At 37.8% G+C, this 6000-nt stretch overlaps 1 non-coding gene across 1 annotated transcript; it reads right to left on the minus strand.

Annotated features, from left to right (window-relative positions):
* Positions 1–5108: 5108 nt before the first annotated feature.
* LOC127124983 (small nucleolar RNA R71) lies at positions 5109–5215 on the minus strand. Its single transcript, XR_007804452.1, has one exon. It is a non-coding gene; the product is annotated as a small nucleolar RNA R71 (small nucleolar RNA).
* Positions 5216–6000: the final 785 nt, after the last annotated feature.

Consider the following 6000-nt stretch of genomic DNA (forward strand, 5'->3'; position numbering starts at 1 on the left):
CCATCAAAACCCCCCTCCATTCACCACAATCCACTCTCTAATATCAAATACATTTCTTTCCTTTATTACTCCTTTAAATTCATTCATCAGTATGGTGGGAAATCAGAATTTTGGAAATATCATCTTCCGATCCGGAGATGAAAACTATCAAAGGGAGCAATTCGAGCGCTTCCAACAGCGAGGCGTCATCTCTACCAGGTATCCTGATTCAACTTGTTTACAACAATTAGGATTACTTCAAGGTATCGAGTGGATGCTCCGCCTTGCCGATCTAACCTTTCTATACGCATAATCAACCCACCTACCCATCCCTAACCTTAGAATTCTTAAGTTCATACGCGTACAGCACTCCAGCCGGTGAGGACGAATTCTTAACCGGTACCACAACCTTCCGTATGTTCAACACCGAGTACTCCTTAACCCAAAACCAATTGAGTACCATGCTACAATTTCCCACAGAAGGTCAAGTCTACCCCAGAATCCCTCCTAACCTAAACTGAAGCACAGTTGTTGCTTTCGACCTCTTTAGGAAAATATCCGGAGTAGATGCCAACAACTGGGAAGAGCTCCTTGTTTCCCATATACATAACCCAACTATACGGTACTTTATCCGTATCCTACAAAACACCGTTTTTGGAAGACCGAACAACAGCAAGGTCAACGCAAAGGAACTCTTCTTCCTCGAATGCGTCTTCGAACCGCAAGCTAAGGTAAACGCCGCCTCCTTCCTATTTCATCATATCCGCACCTTATGCGCTAGAGGCCGTCAACCTTTTGTAATTGGTGGATTAATAACCACCATAGCACTTGACTTAAACCTAGGGGACCGACTCCAAACTTTAGAATCTTTACCTCCCCTATTTATGGATATAGGCTACTGTCGATCCAGCCGCCTAATAAAGAACCAAATAGGCGGAAAATATTACCTTATGGTGAATAACCAGGCCGTCCCAAGCGTTGTTCTCCCCAACATTTCCCTAACCGATGTCACCAATCCCAACCGCCACCTCTATGATCTGAATGCTCCCGAAGCTACCGAGCCTTCGCATACAAACCCGTCTACAGACGAGTTCGAAGAAATGGAGCAAGGTGATAACGCTCCTGAACAACAATCAGTCCCGCTCAACCCTTCCGATACTGCAGCTGGCCCATCCTCCCGACGTCGTCGACGAAGAAGGCCTGCAACCAACGACGACATCATGGATGTTATTGATGGTATGCAAGCACATAATCTCGAAATGATGCAAATGATGCGCCAAATGCAACAACAGCAGGCAGAGAGGAATACCATAACCGATCAGCGGTTCACTGAGTTGTTTAGCAAGTTCGACAACTTAGACTTACGTCAGCGATCACCAGGCCCAAGAACAAGAGGCGGAAGGCAACCTTAACTTTTCTTTTTTCCTTTCTTTTTTGTATTTCATTTCTTTTCCTTCAAACATTGAGGACTATGTTTTATTCAAGTATGGGGGGAAAACCATGTTCTTTCTATCCTCCATTTTCCTTTTCAAGTATGTACCTTTCTTTTCATTGTTATTTCTTTTCATTTCTATCCTCCATTTTCCTTTTCAAGTATGTACCTTTCTTTTCATTGTTATTTCCCTTATATAAAATAAAATAAATATAATATATATATATATATATATATATATATATATATATATATATATAAAATAAGAATAATTTATTTTAAGTCAAGTCCCGAGTGTGAAAATTTGTATTATCTATTCCCCTCAATTTTCTTGAGCCATAACAGAAATTTAACACACCCAGTAAGTATAAAAGTTGCTTATTTTATAAAACTTGAGTGAAATCAAGACAAAAATTATTACCATAACAACGCTCTAAGAACCTCAACATGTTAGATCAGGATAAGTACCTATTATACCAATCCCTTGAACTTTTAGTTTTATAGTAACCCCGAGTAGTTTATACGAGAAGTCAACACCATCTTAATAGCAAACTACGTGGAAAACCGATGAATATAAGTGAATGATTCCCAAAGTAACAAAAATATATATATATATATATATATATATATATATATATATATATATATATATATATATATATATATATATATATATATATATATATATATATATATATATATATATATATATATATATATATATATATATATACATATCAGGAAATGCACTAATTAAGTTAGGTGATCCTTACCAGATCATTTAATCTAAAAGTTGCAGATCATACAAAAGCATAATACGAGAGATCCATTATGAGTTGGTTCAGTAGGTATCTGGTACTGAACTTGGTAGGGCGGACTACGGTCCGATCCCCCGCAATTTGCAATGGACTGAATAACGAAGTTATCCGACTTATGTACCAGAACTTCTAGCTGAAAGGGGATCAGAATCACTAACCGGTTACTCCACTATGTGCGCGAAAAGATAAAGGGCTTAATGTGATTTCGCTAGAATAAAAACGGGTGAAATAAGAGTAAAGGAACTAGGACAGCTATAATGGCATTACTTGAACTGGTTTGCATAAGGTGAGATTATCTGAGGTTGTGACGGTGGTTGTCGTTGTCAAGATTAAACTCAAGTCACTTCTAAACAAGGTTTACATGCAACCTAGTACGAATTGATGTGTGTTTTGAAATTTCATCTGGCTAAAATTTTAAAACAAGTTCTATACCGTATTTTGCTTGAGGACAAGCAAAGATCTAAGTATGGGGGAGTTTGATAACATGAAATTATATCACATTTTAGGACTTAATTCAATTAAATTATATTATTATTTACTTTAATTTATTTCATTTTATCAGATATTACGTGGTATTTCCTTTCTATTTATCTCAGGTATCTATTTGAAGCAAAAGTAAAAAAAAGGAAGAAAAGGATGTGCAAAAAGAAGTTTTTGGAAACAAATAGCAAAAGCCAAGCCCAGTCCAAAGAAGGCACAGGTGTTGTGCTTGTGACGAGCGTCACAGAGGCTGTGACGAGCGGCACGCTGTATACATGCCTGTGACGAGCGTCACACATGGTGTGACGGACGTCACACCATTCCCCTACATTTTTGCCTTCAGAGACGTTGAGTCCTATTTGCACGCTGAATCCTATTTCCACGCCTATACCTCCGTTACGTGAAGACCCTTTGACGCGGACTACTTCTGAAGACCGTTACGGAAAGTGCCAATATAAATACCAGCTTTGCAAACCCTTCCTCGGTTCCACGCTCCCAGACAGTTTTCCAGTTTTAGTTTTTCTTTGCATTTTTTCTTTTTCCAGCAGCTTAAGCATATTCCTTATAGTACCTCTTTTATAATTGTTATATTGTTTCTTTAGCAATTCTATTTTCTCTTCTAGCACTTAATTAATTTTTCGCACAATAGTTTCTACACTGGGAACTATTGTGTACCTTTTAACGGATCTAACCTTACGTTAGAATCTAGTTTTTTTTATTCCTTCGTTTTATTTTTTCTGCCTGATTGAAGAATTCAAGAACAAATCCAACCGGTCTGTGGTGGAGTGTTCAAGACTGCTATTTAATTATTCAGGTTCTATATTTATTTGTTGAATTTATATATGCTTGTTTTTACTATTAATTTATATTGTTTGCCTGCGATGAGTCTGTTTATGCATGATATTTATTTAAGTCTGTTTAGCATGTCTGGCTAATTTATTTAGGTATCGGTACGTAAAGTAAGCGGAATGAAGGAATCAAAACTAAGTTGGTTTATTTAAGTTTAAAATTAAAATCACTCTTTTTACGGTCTCAATTTACAGGTTTAATAACAAAGTTTTTGTACGAAAGTAAAAGACATAAAGAAGTTAAAATCAATAGAGCGAGAGTTTGAGGTTTTGACTGGACAGTGTAAATTGGACATTAATTCTAGATCAGGGCGAGAGCAATTTTTAGAGTTAATTAAATTCTAACCTTTTTCAAAAAGTATTTTTAAAGATTGAATGTGAGGGCGAGAGTTAAGCATTTGAATTTAATTATATAACCTAAGTCAACAGAGCGAGAGTTTGAGATAAGGGTGTTTAAACGATTAGTATTTTCTTAAAAGGAGTTTCTACGGATTCTATTGTTTTCAAAAAGTGGTTTTTGACTTGACTATAAGTGACAGCTACGTTAATATAAAATCATAGTTTATTCAACAGAGCGAGAGTTTGAGATAAAACTTTTAACCAATAGCGTTAACTGAAAAGATTTATTTTTAAAACCAAGAAACCAATAAAGAATTGATTCCCTAATTACGATGAATTACGTACCGATATCCGCTTATTAGATATTAACTTTAGATCCTATTTTAGTTTTAGTTTTTTCCCCAAAAATCAAAGTATTACCTGCCTTAGCTTTACGAAGTAACCTTAGATAATGGTATATCGATTCATAAGTCCCTGTGGGATCGATATCTTTTAAAACTACGCGATAGAACTGTGCACTTGCAGTTTGTACCCCAATTCGACTCATAAAGTCGAGCGATCAAGTTTTTGGCGCCGTTGCCGGGGACTTTTATTTAGTCGATATCGTAACTCTCCTGTTACGCTGTAGAGACTAAGGCTTTTCTTTCTCTTTTCTTTCTTTCGTTGATTTGTATGCCACGCACTCGCTCACAAGGCGAGCCGCTCTACTTACGAATCAACGATATCGAACTATATCTCCGAGTCTTACGACGAATTCGGGAATATCGTGCTGCAAACAATCTACCTCCTGTAGAACTTCCTGATTTCAAAAATATTTTCCCTTCGATACCCGAGATGGCAGAACCAGCTCGTGCTCTTAGAGATTACGTCGCTCCATCGCAAGATGAACCGCATTCAAGTATTGCTCCACCCGCAATCGAAGCAAACAACTTTGAACTCAAACCTTCACTGTTGCAGGCAGTGCAACAGAACCAATTCTCTGGAAATCCTACCGAGGATCCTAACCTTCATTTATCCGTATTTATCCAATACGCTGATACTGTTAAAGCTAATGGTGTCACTTCAGAGGCAATTCGACTTCGTCTTTTCCCTTTTTCACTAAGAGATAGCGCTAGAAGATGGCTTCAATCTCTTCCTTCCAACTCAGTCACCACATGGAACGAGTTGAAGAAAGTTTTTCTTGCTCGATATTTTCCGCCAAGCAAAACAGCTATGTTAAGAGCCCAAATAAATGGATTTAAACAGAAAGATAACGAGTCTCTTTTCGAAGCATGGGAAAGATACAAAGACATGATGAGACTTTGTCCACATCATGGTTTAGAAGACTGGTTAGTAATTCATACATTCTATAATGGTCTCCTGTACAACACGAGGTTAACAATAGATGCCGCCGCAGGTGGTGCACTAATGAACAAACCTTATGCTGACGCTTACCAACTTATCGAAAGCATGGCTCAAAACCACTATCAGTGGGGAACCGAACGAACAATGGTGGAAAAACCTCAAACGAAAACTGACATGTACGAGATAAGTAACCTTGATCATGTTAATGCAAAAGTGGATGCTCTGGTCCAGAAAATTGAAAGTTTAAATGTATCACCTCCAGCCACCGTAGTTGCCATAACTCAGAATTGCGAAGTCTGTGGAATCCAAGGTCACACTCCTGCAGATTGTCAACTCCTAACAGGAATCCAAGCGGAGCAAGTAAACTATGCTCAAGGAAGCCCCTACTTGCACACCTATAACTCAAATTAGAAGAATCATCCCAATTTTTCATATAAGAGTAATAATGCTCTATATGCACCTGGACAATCTCCAAATCAAGCCCCAGCTATACCTCCGGGATATCAGAAGCCGACCCCATCTACATCTAACAATAACGCCCCTAGGAAATCCAACTTGGAAATCATGATGGAAAACTTTATAGCTTCTCAACAGCAAACCAATAAAGATTTCTTAAACCAGAATGTACACAAACAAATTAAACAACTAGCAAGTAAAGTAGATGCCCTGGCTACTCACAACAAAATGCTGGAAACGCAAATATCACAAGTAGCTCAACAACAAGCGCCTACTGCTGCCCCAACTGGTACATTTCCTGGCC

Source organism: Lathyrus oleraceus, chromosome 2, assembly GCF_024323335.1.
Source record: "Lathyrus oleraceus cultivar Zhongwan6 chromosome 2, CAAS_Psat_ZW6_1.0, whole genome shotgun sequence".
NCBI lineage: Eukaryota > Viridiplantae > Streptophyta > Magnoliopsida > Fabales > Fabaceae > Lathyrus > Lathyrus oleraceus.